The sequence below is a fragment of the Mauremys mutica genome, chromosome 11 (genome assembly GCF_020497125.1).
Source record: "Mauremys mutica isolate MM-2020 ecotype Southern chromosome 11, ASM2049712v1, whole genome shotgun sequence".
Taxonomy (NCBI): Eukaryota; Metazoa; Chordata; order Testudines; family Geoemydidae; genus Mauremys; species Mauremys mutica.
In genome coordinates this window covers 54883413-54900888 of record NC_059082.1, presented here as the reverse complement: position 1 = coordinate 54900888, position 17476 = coordinate 54883413, and the positions used below count along the sequence as shown (strand labels likewise).

The following is a 17476-nucleotide window of genomic DNA, read 5'->3' as shown; positions in this document are numbered from 1 at the left end:
AAATGTAGAATCCTCATACACCTCTCAGGGGTCTAAATTAACTGTGTCAGCTCAGGAAAGAGACCTTGGCATTGCTGTTGTCAGCTAAATGGGGACCTCTGCTCTATGTGATGCTCTGGTCAACAAAGCAAACATGATGTTAGGATGCATAAGGAATGGGATGGAGAATAAAATAAGTAATACTGTAATGGTTTCAAATAAATCAATGGAGCAGCCCCATCTGGATACTTTGTGCAGTTCTGATCTTACACAGGATAGAACAGAACTTGAGGGGTTCAGAGGATGGCAACAAGAATGATCAAGGGCTGCAGAAACTCTAGTGAAGAGAAATTGAAACAATTGGGATTGTTCCCTTAGAGAGGAGTCAGATAAGAGGGAACAAGATAAGTCTATAAAATTCTTACTGGACTACAGACAAGAGATTGGGAGCTTCTGTTCTCCCTGTTTCATAATACAAGAGCAAGGGGACAGTCAATCACACTGAAAGGTGAGAAATTCAAAAGGCAATACTTTGTCACACAACGTGTGATTAAACTATGAACCTCACCAGAAAATATCATTGAGGCCAAGAATCCAGCAAGATTCCAAGGGACTATTATCTGTAGTTAGTGAATGAAACTGATTGTTTCTGGTTACCATGTCCTTTGAGATTTTACAAGCTCATCCTCTCACACTGAGGGCTTGTCTATATTTGAAATGCTGCCGCTGCACCTCTATAACACCTTGGTGTGGACACTATCTACACCATCTTGAGAGGTTCTCCTGTTGGCGTAGGTAATCCACCTCCCTGAGAGGTGGTAGCTAGGTTGATGGAAGAATTCTTCCATCAATCTAATGCTGTCTACACCAGGAGTTAGGTTGCCTTAACTACATTGTTCAGATGTGGATATTTCACATCCCTGAGTGATCTAACATTTTAGCTTAGACCAACCCCTAGTTTTTATTCATAGATTGGAAGAGAAAAAAGCATGAAAGCTTCTTCTCAATCCCAATTGTCTTAACTTTGAGTGAACTAGTCATTGAACTGAATAAACTGAAATGAAGAAAATCTTTCTGCACCTACAGAAGAGACTAATGCTTTCAAAAGCTGGCTTAGCACATCAACAAACTGTTTCCAGGTGAGTAGCCAGCAACTTTCACCAGTTCTGTGCTTTGACTTTCTTTAAAAATGGCAGCAAGCATGGACTGCTTAATATTATTTTTTATATTAATTTAAATGATAATAGTTTAGACCTTAACATAAATTGTCAATTTCAAATTTATTTTAAATAGGCTATTTTAAAAAAAAATGGATTTTTTTTAGATTAAATACACTTTTAATTAAAAAATAAATCAATGTGTTTTAACCACACTGAGTGTACGTGAAGTTGACCAAATCAAGTGTTGGGTTATTGCAGGTTTTGGGAGCACAGTAGCAGCTTACTTTGAAGGAAGATTTGTGAGTTAGGTAATCAGGAGGCTGAGAAGTTCTCAACTATCTTCCTACTGTTGGGAAAGGCCCAGGTCAGAATCACATGCAGTGCCTCTAAGGACCTGGAGATCTTCTGGGACTTCTTCATGCTTGAACAGTTTGCATTCTGTGATCTTGAGAAAGGTCATGTGTGTGATGAAGGGGCCATCTTGAATTCAGGTTCTTATCTACTCAATCTGTGCTGTGTTCTGGGATTGTGCATGGGCATTCCAGGTTATCACTGCTGTTCAAGATTCAGAATAGCATTACCAGATGTGCCTTTGGATACTATGGCAGAGAAGAGGAGGGATCTCTTGGCCTCATCTATAATTGTGGCACAACACAGGAGGAACTCCTCATGCACTTCTCTCTCTCATGGTTGGCAGTGTTGCTGCTACCAGTATTTGAGTTTCTGTACTTCTTGTTTCCACTGACAGAGGCTGTTGAACCCAGGTGATGTGCAGGTCTGGTGGGGGCCTGTTGCTGCCAATGGCTGAGGACATGTGTAAGGTGGGGTGACCTATCTGAGCCTGAAATGAACAGGAACTCAGTGGAGCAAACTCAGCCAAGATAAAGCCCACAGTCTCAGTAATGTAGGCTAGATAAGGGGGGTTAATAGATACGCGGCCATTGATGGTTTGGTCTGATCCACCATTGATCAGTATCAGTTTGAGTTCCTGGCTCTGGTTACAGTCTCTGGCTGCTGCTGTCTGAAAAGTGGCCTGCTGGTGGTTTGTAGTGTGTGTGTTTATGTTCAGGTGTTGTAGGTTGTGCTGTGTTGCCAGACTGCTGGGTTTTAAAGAAATGCACTGTCCAGGACACCACTTTTGCTGGAAGCCTATCCTATTAGCGGGCAAAGACACTGCCTCAGTCCAGGGCAACTCCCTGTTCCTCTGAGCGGCAGAGAAAATCAGCACAAACAGGATCATCACTGATACAGAACTGTAGAATCGTTTGGCTGGGAAGTGGCCTCTCATGGGTAATGCAATTCATCCCCCTGCATCTACACAGGACTGAGGCCATTATTCCTAAGACATCCCTGAGACACGTGTATCCTGTCAATCTGGAACAGCTCCGGAGTTTCCACATCCCCACTGCTAGTTCCTAAACTGTTCTGACACCCATTACATCTGCTTGCATTCTGTATCTGATACCAACGGGCTCTTCAAAACAGCCTACAGAGCCCCTGGCAGGGAGATGATGCCAGCTATGTTCTAACTGGAAGTAAGATGCAAATATTTAACAGTGAGAGTAATTCACGATTGGAACAGCTTATCTGGGGAGAAGTGGAGGGTGGATTCTCCATCACTGGAAAGCTTTAAATCAAGATTAGATGTCTTTCAAAAGATACATGCTAGTTCAACCAGGGGTAATTGGGTTGGATACAGGAATGCCTGGGGGGTGTTCTGTGGCCTGTGTGATTTAGGAGCACAGAGTGGCTGGTCACTTAGGTCCCTTATGGCCTTGAAATCGATGAACAAACCCACAATAACTTCATCTCCACACAAACTAATGAGCATGAACTCCCCTTTCTGCACTTCCAGGCAGTTATCTCACCTATACTTGCTTTCCTCTCATCCAGACCAAGCGTACTCTGGTTTCTTCACCCTTCCTCACAACTTTTGTTTTTACAAACTTTTTATCTTTTGTGCTTCTGTTACGCGTACTCTCTCTGATGTCTCTATCTTCTTAAAAATGGGATGCCCCACACTGCATGTAGGGCTTCAGCTCAGGTCTGACTGGATGGATGGTGAGGAGGACTCATGCTCTTCCATTGTAGTACGGTCACTGGCAGCAGGGTCTTGGGTAAACCTGACCCTCTGCGTCACACTGCAGCAGTGTGGAAGATGCTGTTTCACCACGACTGCAGACCGCAAGCAGGGGGCATATTTCTTAAGTTTGTTTGGGTCGAGCTGCCCATTGACAAGATACTGTGATACAACAGCACATCCCACATATAAAGAGAGGGAGCTACCGCCAGAGATGGCTTGGGTTGGGTGTGACATGGTTGGGTCAGCCCCATATCGCTCCTGTCTATACTATAGTTAGTTTAGAGTTCTAACTGGTAAGGGTTTAGTTCCTTTGTATTAAGTGGCCAGCAGCACTGGCCATGGCCTGCCCATGGTCAATGCTGCAGTAAATCTGTCCTGGGGAAGTTCAGACCCCACCCCATTGATAATGGAACTGCTTAGTTTCACTTGGGAAACTTCGTGCGCACTAGGAAAATGAACCTAATCTGCCCTCACTACCCATTTCTCTTGGGGAGTTTGTGCTGGGGCCCAACGATTTTACTGGGAAAGCAAATGCTGAGCAGCTCATGTATCTAAGTCAGCTCTAGCAATGCCCTTGAATTCTCACTTCCTGCTCTACTCCAGCAATGCAGGCTTCTGTCCATCCCACTTCACTCTCCAGCCTGTTCCCTCTGTCCCCAGACCATCACTTTGCCTGGCACTCACTACTTGTAGGCACCCCAGGAACTCTCCTCCCTCCAGCCTCTTCCCCTCTGAGAGGATATCACAAAGTATCACTGAGGCCAAGAGCTTAGTAGGATTCAGAACAGATTGGATCGTTCTCTGGGTAATGAGGACATCTGCGGCTACAGTGGAGAGGTTCAAACAGCATATCAGAGCATGAGCCAACCCCCAAGTGAAATGGTGGGAAGAAACTTGGTTATTCCTCTGAAGCATCTGGTGCTGATCCCTGTTGGAAACAGGTACTGGGCTGCGTGGCCCTGGAGTGTCCCAGCCTGGCAATCCCTATCTTTTTAGATACCCATGGGCTTAAACAGGTAACAGCCTTAGCCTTTGTGATGCACCTGCTCTCCAGGTGAGGGCACAATGCACTAGTGTCAGACTCACAGCTAAGAGGTCTTCCCTTCCCAGGCTGAATTGTCAAGTGCTGCCTCTCCTGCTTCCTCTATTACAAGCCATCTATCAACTGTGGTGTTCCGGAGAGCCACAGCCAGTGGAGAGGACACTGTGGAAAAAAGCTCAAGGTACAATACAACCAGCTCACAAGCCTTGGCCTCTCCAGTGCCACCATAGTACTGAGAAGCTCTGCTAAGGCCTCCTCCATGGTGCAGTTGTACTGCACCATCAAACATACCCATCCCCTGGTGGGGCTTGGGCCCTAGTCAGGTCTGTCCAGCTGAGGGCAGGGAACTTGCTGCAGCTATACATATAACTGCTGTTCAGAGGCTGGCCCCGTGGGACCTCAGGAATGTTGGGCCCCAGTTGCGTGGCTGGTTCAGGACTGGGATGGCTCCCTGCCATGGGAGGTGCTGCACTGAGCAGATGCATAGTGACTAGACAGGGCGTTGGTGTGAGGGGGAGCATAGCCTAGTTCTGGGGAAGATTTAGTGCGAGATGGGGCAGGGGTCACTCTCACACATCGTCTCTTGCGTGGGCGGGGAGTGCACACTGCATAATCCAGCCCAGCTGATGCATTCAGACTGTCACAAGCAATCAGTGGTCAGGTGGCATCAGGATGAGCGGCCAGAGGCAAAGCCAGAGGCACTTACGCTTCAGCACTGAGCAGAACACTGGCTGCCATGTCAGTACCCCGCCTGGAGCATCCCCTATTTCCATAAATACATAACACCTCTCCGACGAGGCCGGAGCCATCGGCTAATCAGCATGCGCCTTGCCCAAGCAAAGCATGGCACTGGCTAGCTAATGAGGAGCACCTCTGTTCCCAGAGCCACACAGAGGGAAAGGAGGAGCTCTTGAGGCTCAGCAGAGAGAAACCCCTCCACTTATGGGAAATATCCTCAGCGCAAGAGACTAGGGCAACAGCCCTGAACTGGAAAGGCAGCTGCTCCTGTATAATGCAGGCTCCCATCTGCACTGCTGCACCAGCATGCATCTGGGAGGTTGCGAGGAGGCACTGGCCTGGGGCAGATCCCTCATGTTGTACTCAGGACACTTGCTCCCTTTTAGCAGACACTGCTGCCTGTTTTCTGTACCTGTTGGGCTCAAAGGGGATGCAGATCACAGGATAAATACGTGCTCTCCTCCTCTGAGATACAACCATCTCTGGGATGCAGTGCAGCAGCTACATCAGTTAACAGTACACAGCAGCACTGCGCAGCAGCTTCAGCTGGGAAAAGAATCAGAGCGCTGTAGTCATGCAGATATAGCAGGGGAATGTACGGCGGGAGAAAGCAACATCCCAAACTGGAATTTGGCCAGGATGCTGGAGCTAACACCCCTGCCCTGATGAAAAGTGCTCTGACCTTAAGCATGTCTCTTAGGACAGACAGCAGCCCCTAGTGCCATGCTGAAACATTGGTTAACTATTTACTCACTGAGAACGGTGCCCATCAACACTATTTCCTGCAATTCTTGGCTTTTCCCTGGAGGTCTTCCAGGCATGTGCTGACCAGAACTGGCCATGGTTGAGCTGTGAGAGCAGGCTGGGGTGGCACCGAGAGGAATATTCTCAGAGTCCTGCTCGCTAGCTTTCCCTGGGGCACTGCACAGGGTCCTCCCACCTGAGGTATTGCCCTGACAAACCCCACTAAATCCTCCACTCTTTGGCCTCAGTATTTTCTCAGAAGAAATTCAACTCTTTACTTTTAATTTCCCCATCACCTTTTCTATTATTCTTCTTACTCATTCCTGCACCTCTTACAGCAAGCTGCTTGTCCAGAGCATTGTCCGAGCTGTTAGCTCCAGGTTGCTGATTCATTAGAATCTCATCCTCCCTTTAATGGATTTGGAAGGGTGACAGTTAAAACTCTTGCCTTCACTCCTTGATATGGCAAGACAGACACTGTGGGTCTTTCACATGGCTGCAGCATAGGGCAATGCTAATAGTGATGCTATATATCAGACCAGGTGCCTTTGGCTAGACTCTTCAGTTCATTGTGGCACTCTAGGGTTGCAATGCAGCCAGCTATTCATGTTCTGTCACTGGAGAGGACTCCAGTCAGCTGGAGTGTACCAGTGTACCTGGCCCTTAACTGCGTGAGCTATCTGAACCTCTTTCACGTTGCAAACCTGGGTTTCCCATTTCCTGCCAATGCAGAAATAGTGCAAGAACTTATCTCTGAATACTCCATACTTCTGCTCTGGCCAGATGTGGGCAGTTTCCCCTGCATAGGCATGGAAAATAAGGCAAAAAACCTCCGTCAGAGCTCAGTGTTTCTGGTGGGACTGGCGGTCAGGAATGGGGGAAGATTCAGGCCAAGGCTTATTAGGCCAGCTCCTCAGCTAGCATATATGAATGCAGCTCTATTGCCTTGAACAGAGCAAGGCTGACTGACACTGCCTGAGAACTACAGCATAGATTTCAAAAGCCCAGAAACCAGAGTGCAGTATGGAGTGCCCTACAGCAGGGGGGCCTTGAATCTCACTTCTGCCCAGTCCAGCGGCAACAGTGCTTGGAAGGTCTCACAAGAACTTCTGGGATATGCAGAGCTGTGAGACATGTGGCCTCTCAAGTCATCTCTGGCACTGCCATTAGAGTTAATTAGTCTCCCGGGCCACTTGACATTTACTCAGAGGCAACAGTCGAATGGAACAGGGAGGTTATTCCTCATAAGCAGACAAGGCACTTTAAAGACAAGCCAGTCCAGCCATCTTCCAAGCCCAGACTATTTCACGGCCTACAGGGAAAGGCAGCTTTGGAAACAATTATGTGACTGCAACGGGCAAAATCCAAAAACTGTGGGGGCGGGGTTTCATTTTTTTGACATAAAGTAAATTTCCCACAGAAAGGAGAAACCTATTTTTTTTAAAATCATTTAATCCAGAGCCCAATTTTCTGTTGGAAAAACAGTTTTTTGACAGAATTTCCAACCGGCCCTAGTTCCAATGGTTAATTACACTCATTGTTAAAAATATGCACCTCATTTCTAGTCCAGATTTGTCTAGCTTCAGCTGGCAGCTGTTGGGTCTTGTTACACCTATGTCTGCTGTATTAAAGCATCCTCCGCCCTCAGAAATCTCCTCACGATATAGAAACATATAAATGGTGATGAAGTCACCTCTTAACAGTCTCTTGGGTTTAAATCGTCTGAGCTTCTTAAGTCTTCCACTGTGCGGCAGGTTTTCCAGCCCTTGAATCCTTCTAGTAGCTCTTTTCTGAATCCTTTCTTTTTTGAAGAGTGGACAGTGTTCCTGTAATGGCCTCACCAATGCTGTATACACTGGTAATAGCATCTCCCTACTCCTCCTGGATATTCCTCTGTTTGAACATCCACAGAGCCATTATCGCCATAGCCGTCACATAGTCCTGGGAGCTCATGTTCAACTGGTTTCCACCATGGTTCTTCTCAGAGTCGCTGCTTCCCAGGATACATTCTCCCATCCTGGAAGTGTGACCTGCATTCTTTGTTCCTAGATGTGTGACCTTGCATTGACATGTATTTAACATGCATGTTGGTTAAATGAGCTCAGTTTACCAAGCAATCCAGACAGCTCTGTAGAACTGTCCAGTCCCCATCATTATTCCCACTTCACCACTTTGTGTCCTCTGCAAGGTTTACCAGGAGTGATTGTACAATGTCTTCCAGATTGTTGGTAAAGATGTTGAATAGCATCGGGGCTGGGGACCTGCCCTAATGAGCCAGATGCACACTAATTATTTAGCCCTTGACAGCCAAAGATGTGCTGGGTGCCATCCAGATAGGATGATCAGATGTCCCGATTTTATAGGGACAGTCCCAATATTTGGGGATTTTTTTAATATGAGCTCCTATTACCCCCTGCCCCGATTTCTCACACTTGCTATCTGGTCATCCTACATCCAGATACCTGGTGCTCACAGGCTGACTAACACATGGTGCAACAAAAGGGAGTCTGCTCAGCAGGGTGGAGCTGTGGGGAGAAAGATGGATGCAGCACCAGCCTTCCTGGTCACTCAGCAAAGGCACCTGCCTGGCAGGGGGAGGTGGTTGGGTTTCCAGCCTATATTATAAATATGCAGCAGCTGTGGCCTGGATGGCTTCCCTCCTCTGGGCAGCATGTTCAGGGGAGCCTGGAGGAGCAGGAAGAGCTGGTTTGGGGTGAGCGTTCCATGCCCAGGAGGCTGCATGGGAAAGATGTGATTGGTTGGGAGAGAAGCAGACAAATGGGGCATCAAGGCTGGCACCAAGAGCGGAGTGGGTGGGGCAGCACAGTGGGGCGCTAGGCCACGGGCAGCGTATCACAGGGCCTGAAGGCAAGGAGGAGAAGCTGCATTCAATGAGGGGGAGCCAGTGGAAGGATTCCCACTGGGGGTGATGTGGCCAGACTAGCAGGTCAGGTAAATGGTTTTGGGAGTTGCCTTTGCTATAGGCTGTGGGCCGATGGGGGTAAGGGGAAGCCAGAGAGGAGGCAGTAGCACAGACTGCCAGCTCTTTGGAGCAGGAACTGTCTCATTCTGTTTGTCCAGCACCTGGTGCAGCAGGTCCATGGCTGCTGCAATACACCTAATGAATAATGATCATGATAGTCAGGGAAGAGAGGGTGAGGGCCTGTGAAGGCCTCCAAGGGGCTGTGCAGGATCTGGACATGGCCTGGATGTGAGGAAGGTGGGAGAGGGAAAAATCCAGCACATGGCCTGGCCATGGCTACTCCAATTTACAGCAGGACAAGATGGGAACCAGACCCTCAGACCATGCTGGGAGTGTGAGCACAAGGCTGAGAGTTAAACCCAGCATCTGTCTTTTGCTCACTGGAAACCCAGTGCTGGCTTGTCTGGGGCCCATCTGCCATTGGAATCAGTGCCCTGGGCCCCAGGATCTCAAGGCAATGCCTGTTCATAGCACTCACTCGTGCTGCAAGGGGAGGGCTCTGCAGGGTGGGCAGGGTAAAGGACATGGGGGTCTGGGACAGACTCCTCAGGAGGTGACTGCCTAGGAAAGGGCTTCTCCGCAGAGGGCCATCTGAGGAAGTGGCATGTGGGAGAGATGTCCCTTGAGGTGACCATATCGGGGAGAGGGCTGTTTGCACTATCTTGAGTAACGCATGCATGAGGCTGGTGAACCAGTCTGGGGGTTCCAGGCATTGCAGGGGGAGTTGCTGTTAGAAGGAGGGAGACTTGGGAAGCAGACAACCCTAGGAAGGGGCTAGCGGGGGGGAGCACCCCAGGAGGGGGCTGGCAGATGGTATGGGGGAGGCATCCCAGCACTGGTATCTGATATGCCAGGCTCCCCATCAGCAGGATCTAAAACTTCATAAAGGCACCGCTGTCCTGCCTGCTGTAGCGCAGAATAATGGGCAAGGTCACTGGGGATCAAATTAATGGGAATTTAGTTGCGTGCAGCTTCCCCGTTCCGACTGGCTGGCTCATCCAAGCTCCGGGTAATTGACTCTTCTCTGTGTGACAGAATTTCTCTCCAGAGGATCCATGGCATTTAATGAAGGAATTGCAGCTTAATGTCATCCAGCTGGCTGCACAGGCCACCCAGCCCTCATTTCAGTCTCTGGATTGCATGGAGCTTTCTCCAGTTGAAGCAGGAACAGCATCCTGTGCAAATTAAACCCCACTGACAGAGGAGCAGAGCGTGTGGAGAGAGCACTGGGCGAGGCTGAGAATGGAATGTGTGCTAATGTCCTTTCTCTCATGTCTCCTTCCTGCACGGGCACTGCAACAAGGCCTCTCATGTCGGGAGGCACTCAGCCAGGCTGCAAAGGGCGCCTGGAGCCAGAGGATGCTGAGAACTCGGGGTACTTCCCATCTAGGAACACTTTCCCCCAGTGCTGAGATGCCACCTTGGGCCATGGCTATGCTATGCAGTCTATACGGGCATAGCTACAGCACCATAGCTATGCTGGCATAACCCCATAGTGTAGATGCCGCCTACAGCGACAGAAGAGGTTTCTGCATTGCTGTAGGAATGCCACCTCCCCAAGCATTGGTAGCTAGGTTGACAGAAGCATTCTCCAGTGACCCAGCTGCCTCTACACTGGAGATTAGGTTGGCTTCCCTACAGCACCTGGTGAAGGAGGGGGATTTTTCAGCCCTTCTGCCCCCTGAGAGCCATAGCTGTAGCCCCCTAAGTTTTAAGTGTAGACTAGGCCTTAAACTGGGGCTCATGGAAATCCTGCAGACCAGACCAACTGAGAGGGGAGAGCCCGGCTTTGTACCCCACTAGGATGCTGTCATTAAAGCATCATAGGGGCAGGTCTGTGATTCTCAGAGAAGAGACATTTTCACCCTAAGCTGCTGTTTCCAGGCTGTTCTCAGTTCTTCTGAAATGCTGGTGACTTACAGCTTCCTCTCTAGGAAGAGCAGGCTGCTTCTCATGCTCCACGGAACACCTCCGCTGCTTTCCTGACCCAGCTCTCACCCAGCCGCCTTCGTGACAGGAAGGGACCCAGCAGAGGTGTGTGCATGGCCTACAGAAGGGGAGGGATGTGACTTGTCGGGCTCTGGTAATGGAAGAACAAGGGGAGGTGGATTGAAATGTGAAGGGGAAAGTACTTTTTCACTTAAAACATAATTAACGTGTGGAACTCACTGCCATGACATGACCTCAGGGCCAAGGGCTTAGTGGGGTTCTAAAACCTTGTAGGCACTTCTGTGGATAATGAGAACTAGTATGGCTGCAACAGAGGGGATCCACATGTATGAGAACCGGAAAACTGTTCGCTCCAGGGCATGAACCATCCCTCCCTGGTGAGGGTGGGGAGACACTGCCCTAGTGGGCATGTTGTACCAGAACTTGTCATTAGGGGGTTTCCTGCCCATCCTCTGCAACATCGGGTCCTGGCCACCATCAGTGCCAGGAGACTGAGCTGGATGGCCCCTGGTCTGACCCAGCTTGATGTTTCCCAGGATTGTCCCCTGGCCCACTCTCCGTCCCCTGTAATGGGAGCGTTGCTGCTCTTGAAAAATGCCAGCGGAGAAGGCAAGGTCGTAAGGAGTGAAGCAGACCCCATGCATATGACAGACCTCTGCTCTCCCCTCCCCTGCCCTGCACACATATGCCCATGCTGACTGTGCCGTGTGACCCCACTGAAGTCACTGAGGTTGGGCACAGCAGGAGGCAGACAGTACTAGCCAGCGCCTGGGCTGGAATGATACCCCACCACCTGCACACTTGGGGTTGTTGCATAGTGTGCAGCAGGAAGCACAAGGTGCTTGATTCCAGTGTGAATGCAAGGAAGGCTAGATACCATGGTGACACGGGTCTTTGAAAAACAGGGCTGGACAGTTTTGTGCAACTCCATCTGTGACATTTTGGGCAATTTAATGAATGAACAAACTTGAACATTTGCAAATAATTGATATGACCCATACATTTAGGCCAGAACTACATTAGACATTTTTGCCAGTACAGTAATGTCAGGGAGGCAGAGTTCTTACAATCTTCCTGTATTGGCAAAAGGAAAATGATGCTGGTGTTGGAGTATACCAGAGAGTTTTATGGACAAGTGGTGGCTGTTGAAATTGTGGTGGAAATCTATGAGGGAGTTTAAGTCGCCTGTCCAGAGGATGAAAATGTCTCTGATGGTTTTGTGGAGCATTTGTCCAAAAATTCTTATTCAAGGTAACCTATGAAGATAGTGGCATATTGGGGACAGCACAATCAGCTGCAGCAATGGAACCCTACAGACAGCTGTGTACAAGAAACTCGCAGCTCGCCACTCCTAACCACCCCAAACACCCCAAGAAATCTGTGATCTACAGCCAGGCATTCAGATACCACAGAATATGCTCTGAGGAGAAAGTCTGGGATATAAACCATAACACACTCAAAACTGCCTTCATCAAACAAGGACACCCCACCAGAGAAGTAGATGGCATCATGGAAGGGCCACTCCAATATCCAGAGAGAATCTACTTCAATACAGAAATAAAACCCCCTCCAATTGCACTCCCCTAGTTGTGACCTACCAGCCCACACTGGAATGCATACAGGGTTTTATCAAACAACTACAACTCATACTGGATGGTGACCCCATCCTGAAGGAAATCTTTTCTGAAACCCCTCTTCTGGCCTTCAAAGAACTCCTCCCCCCACTCCCACCCCAAGCTTTCCACAGACCAGGACACAGCAACTCAAAGCAATACCAGACACTGCCAGAACAACAGATGCAAAATCTGCAGACATATCTCCACTGCTACACCCCCCACAATGCACCATTCAAGATCCATGGGTCCTACACATGTCTGTGACAACATGTGGTATACCTCACTCACCCCGTGCTCTAAATGCCCCAATAACAATGATGGGGGTGAAACCAGTCAATCATTACATTCTCAAATGAATTCCACACAGGAAAATCATAAAAGACAAAAACACCCTGTCACCTGTGGGTGAACACTTTTCACAAAGCGATCACGCTATATCTGACTGATCAGTCCTCATCCTCAAAGGAAACCTGCACAACACTTTCAAAAGATGAGTTTGGGAGCTTAAATTCACAACTCTGCTAGATGCTAACAATCATGGTCTTAATAAAGACGCTGGATTTGTGGCTTATTACAACAATTTGTAACCCTTTTTGTCCTATGACTGCAGGGATGTTAGGTCACTTCATCTGGAACAGTCCCTTAGACTATGTACAATCAGTTTGACCTTGCATTTAGCTGTGCCACTCTGAGTACCTTTCCCAGACCTGAAGAAGAGCTGTGTAGCTCAAAAGCTTGTCTCTCTCACCAACAGAGAGAGACATTCTTTAGAGAGAGAAGGTGGGTGAACGAATATCTTTTACCGACCATCTGTATTAGTGTCATCTAGTGGCTCCCAGTAACATTATGTGTGTGACATTATCCTTGTGCCCAGACTGTCTGCATTCAGGGCAGGTCTACACTTAAAATGCATTGGAGCTGCACCGCTGTCGTGTTTAAGTGAAGATGCTCCTTCGCCGATGGGAGAGCTTCTTCCATTGGTGTAATTAGTCCAGCTCTGCGAGAGGCGATAGCTATGTCGACAGGAGAAGCTCTCCTGTTGACATAGCCCTATCTACATGGGGGATGAGGTCAGTATAACTGCATCGCTCAGGGGTGTCCATTTCTAGTCCTAGTTCTTGCAATCGCTTATCATAAGCAAGCATGGTTAGTACCTTTGATTGTAGATTTGTAGGTTTCTGGGCCCAAAGGGACCATTCTGACCAGCCAATCTGAGTTCCTGCATAACACAGACCAGAGAACCTCCCCCAGGGACTCCTGCATCAAGCCCATAACTTCTGTTTGTGCTAAGATGGATCTTTTAGAAAGAAACCTTCAATCCTGATTTAAAGATTTCACGTGAGCAAGACTCCCCCATGACCTTAGGTGAGCTGTCCCAATGGTTAATTACCCTCTCTGTTAAATATTTCCACTTCATTTTTATCTGAATTTGCCTAGCTTTAGCCCATGTCTACACTACAGGGGTTATAGTGGTGTAGCTATGCGGTTATAACCCCATAGTATAGACACATGCAGCAATGGAAGGCATTTTTCCATGACTGTAGGAACTCAAACTCCCTGAGTGATGGTAGCTAGAACAGCAGAAAAACTCTTCTGTGGATTCAGCTGTGTCCACGCTGGGGTGGACAGGGTCAGGGGTGTGGATTTTTCACACCCCTCAGCACCACAACTATGTCAACCTACGTTCTAAGTGTAGACCAGGCCTCAGCTTCCAGACACTGGATCTTGTTCTGCCTTAGCCTGGAAAATTAAAGAGTCTTCTATCATACTCTTCTAGGGCTAGGCTCCAGTGTAAGAGTCGGGATCAGACCAAAACTGGCTCTTTAGACAGGCTCTTGTATGGTCTTGACATCTTTCTCCCAGGCCTCAGGCCACACCACCCTTTTTCATAAGGTCTATTATAGAATGCCAGAATGTCACCTTTTACAAACCTCCAGTAATAATTGACCAGACCCATAAAGTCTTGGACCTGTTTCTTGGTTCATGGGGCAGGCCAATTCCAAATGGCTTCTACCTTGAAGGTTCAGTGCAAACAAACCCACTGCCCACCCTGTGTCCTATACAAGGTACCTCTGCAGCCCCTATCTTGCATTTAGACACCTTGGCAGTGAACTTGGCTTCTTTAAGCATCTACAATACAATTCCCACATGGTCAGCTGGTCTACCCAGGGTGTGGGGTAAGGGTCAGGCTTGATGTCACTAGGGTCCCAGGGCCAGTGTGGAGGCCACAGGAACCCCCATTGTGAGTCACTGAGACCCTGCGGCAGCGGTCTCCGGAGCCAAGCAATTGACTGGAGAGAGAAGACTGATTCCAGCACACTTCTTCTTAGATCAGTGTCTTCTGTGACAAATCATTTGCCTTCAGAGGGCTCCCTGACACCAGTGGTTTGAGTGTGGTCCAGCGAGTCCGGCCCCTTTGGGAGATAACTCCAAAGATGGTGCTGGGGAGTGAAGCACATACACCTCTAAGAAATGACCCCAGAGTGTCTTGTCTGAGGTGAAGGGGATTCCACATGTGCAGAATTCATTATGTTAGGGAACTGAGCCTGAGGAGAGCTGAGAGCTCTCAGCGGTCATGCAGGGCACTCAGCAATTCACAGGATCAGGTCTTTGCTCTCTCATTGGCTATCATGTGGACCCACTTCCCCTCTCATTGGCTGTCATGCAGACCCCCCCCCATGCCTTCCCATTGGCTGGCACACATTCCTATCTCCTCTCCCACTGGCTGTCTAGTGACATCCCTTTGGCAATCATTGCATCTGTGCACGGGGGCTAATGGGTATTTCAGGTAAGTTTAGCATCTTTTAATGCAGCCAAACACTGGTGATCAGCCAGTGCTCCATGGGCCACTGTGCAGGAGCCAGCACTGGCTGGCCTAATTCAGTGCCACGCTCAGCAACCAACCACCTGGAGCAGCCAAAGAAGGGAACATGTTTAAAGGGTAGGGGAGAGATTGAAAGGAAGGGTGATAACATGGGGCTTGTCTGGGGCCAAAACAGCCCCCAGATGTGAACTCTCCTGAACTTGGGGGGGTTGCAGTTTGTGGGCTGAGTCCCCCTCTCAGGGTGTTGCAGGCTCTCAAAGATCTAACAGCCTGCACCTCTTCTCTTTACAGAGCAGCAACGCTGGGAAGCAAAAGGACAGAATCCCACGCCCCCACTCGCCAAGATGAGAGGCAGATGTTACTACCCAGGGTTGTGGCAGGAAGCTGCAGGACCTTGGTGGAGCTGGCATGCAGAGGGCAGGCCTGCCCCGAAGGCTGTAAGGTGGGTGGAGAGAAGGCCCGGGCCATCACAGAAGCGGGCCTGGATTCCTGCCTTTAATGCAGTGGTGGGCAATCTATGGCCCATAGGCCACATCCAGCCCGCAGGACCATCCTGCCCAGCCTCTGAGCTCCTGGCCTGGGAGGCTAGCGGCCCCCACCCCACCCGCAGCCTCAGCTTGCTCACTCAGCTGCCGGTGCAACGCTAGTCTGGGCGGCGGGGCTGTGAGCTCCTGGGGCAGCACAGCTGCAGAGCCCGGCCTGATCTGGTGCTCTGTGCTGTGTGGTGGCATTGGCGGCAGTGTGGCCCGGCTCCAGCCGGGCAGCACAGCTGTAGTGCCACCAGCCACTGGTGCTCCAGGCAGCGCGGTAAGGGGGCAGGGAGCAGGGGGGATTGGATAGAGGGCAGGGGAGTTTGGGTGGTGGTCAGGGGGTGGGGGTGTGGATAGGGGTTAGAGGGGAAACAGGGGGTTGAATGGGGGCAGGGATCCTGGGGGGGGGCAGTCAGGAAGGAGAGAGGCAGCAGGGGGCAGTCAGGGTAGGGGTCCCAGAGGGGGCATCAGGAATGAGAGAAGGGGTTGGATGGGGTGGCGGGGGTCCGGGGGAAGTCAGGGGACAGGGAGTGGGGGTGTGTGGATGGGGCAGGGGTCCCAGAGGGGCCGTCAGGGAACAGGGGGTTGGATGGGGAGGAGTCCCGGGGGGGTGCAGATAGGAGGTGGGGGCCGGGCCACGACCCCCTACCCTAATCAGCCCTCCATACAATTTACAAAACCCGATGCGGCCCTCAGGCCAAAAAGTTTGCCCGCCCCTGCTTTAATGGTAGCTGGCTGCTCTGACAGCATGGCCACCTGCAGGTGGCAGCAGCCAAGAAGGTGCGTGATGGTTTGGTCAGCGTGGGCATGTGCTCCTTCAGGCAGTGTGTTCCTTCCCACCCCATAAGTCCAGTGCCTTTGCAATATGAGCAGCACAGGACCTGCTGCAACAACTATAATGGCCAGGGAAATGGAGCCGGGGGGTGTCAGGGATTTTATGTGCAGGCTCTGGCTTTATTCCTCTGGCAGCACCATTCAGTGCCCATAGGGTGACCAGACAGCAAATGTGAAAATCGGGAACGGGCTGGGGGGTAATAGGAGCCTATATAAGAAAAAGACCCCAAAATCGGGACTGTCCCTATAAAATTGGGACATCTGGTCACCCTAAGTGCCCACCACACTCAGGATGCTGCTTCCAGCAGAGTGTGTGAGAGCCCGGGCAGATGGAGGCAGGATGAGAGGAGAACCCATTGGCTGTTCCTGGCCTAGAAACATGCTCAGAAAACTGAAAATGAGTCTCGCAGCCGAACAGGCTCCATTATCCCAGTGCACTAAAGGGGCACCCAGCCCTCCCCAACAGCCAGTGACGCTTGGCATCCACCATGGCCATGCGGCTCAGCAGGCTGGCTGTGGGGAATTGCTCTGGCCTTTCACAAAGGAGGAGTGGCCAGGGCCAAACCTGGTGGAGACCATCTAAACCACAACCTATGGTGTAACTGCAGCAGGGACTGTGGATTGACACCCACTCGCACCAGTCTAGCTAGTGTGCATAATAATAGGAGCACTGACAAGGTGGCACAGACTTCAGAGTGGGCTAGCAACCCACAAGGTCCCCAGCAGGCGTGTTCTAGGGCAGCTAGTCGGCCCTGGCATCCATGCCACCACACCTTCGCTGCTATTAGTACCCGCACTAGCTAGATTAAAACTCGTCTGAGTGCACCTAGCCATGTTACTGTGAAATGTCCATTTGCAGTGTAGAGATACTTTTGCACTCTTCTCCAGGAGCAGGGACTGTCTGGGGGTTTTCAGTTTTCTTTTGGAAAAAAACTAGGAAATTCTTAATAAAAACTCCATTGAAAGGCCCATTGTTAAGGTTGCAAAGCCAAG

At 49.9% G+C, this 17476-nt stretch overlaps 1 protein-coding gene across 1 annotated transcript in view; it reads left to right on the top strand.

Moving 5' to 3' along the window:
* The window catches only part of AXIN1 (axin 1), a 239614-nt gene that overhangs the window by 16113 nt on the left and 206025 nt on the right, over window positions 1-17476 (top strand). Inside the window, exon 2 of the mRNA XM_044980230.1 lies at window positions 15411-15561. The gene's annotated coding sequence lies outside the window, so the exon portion shown is untranslated. The remainder of the gene's footprint in view (window positions 1-15410; window positions 15562-17476) is intronic.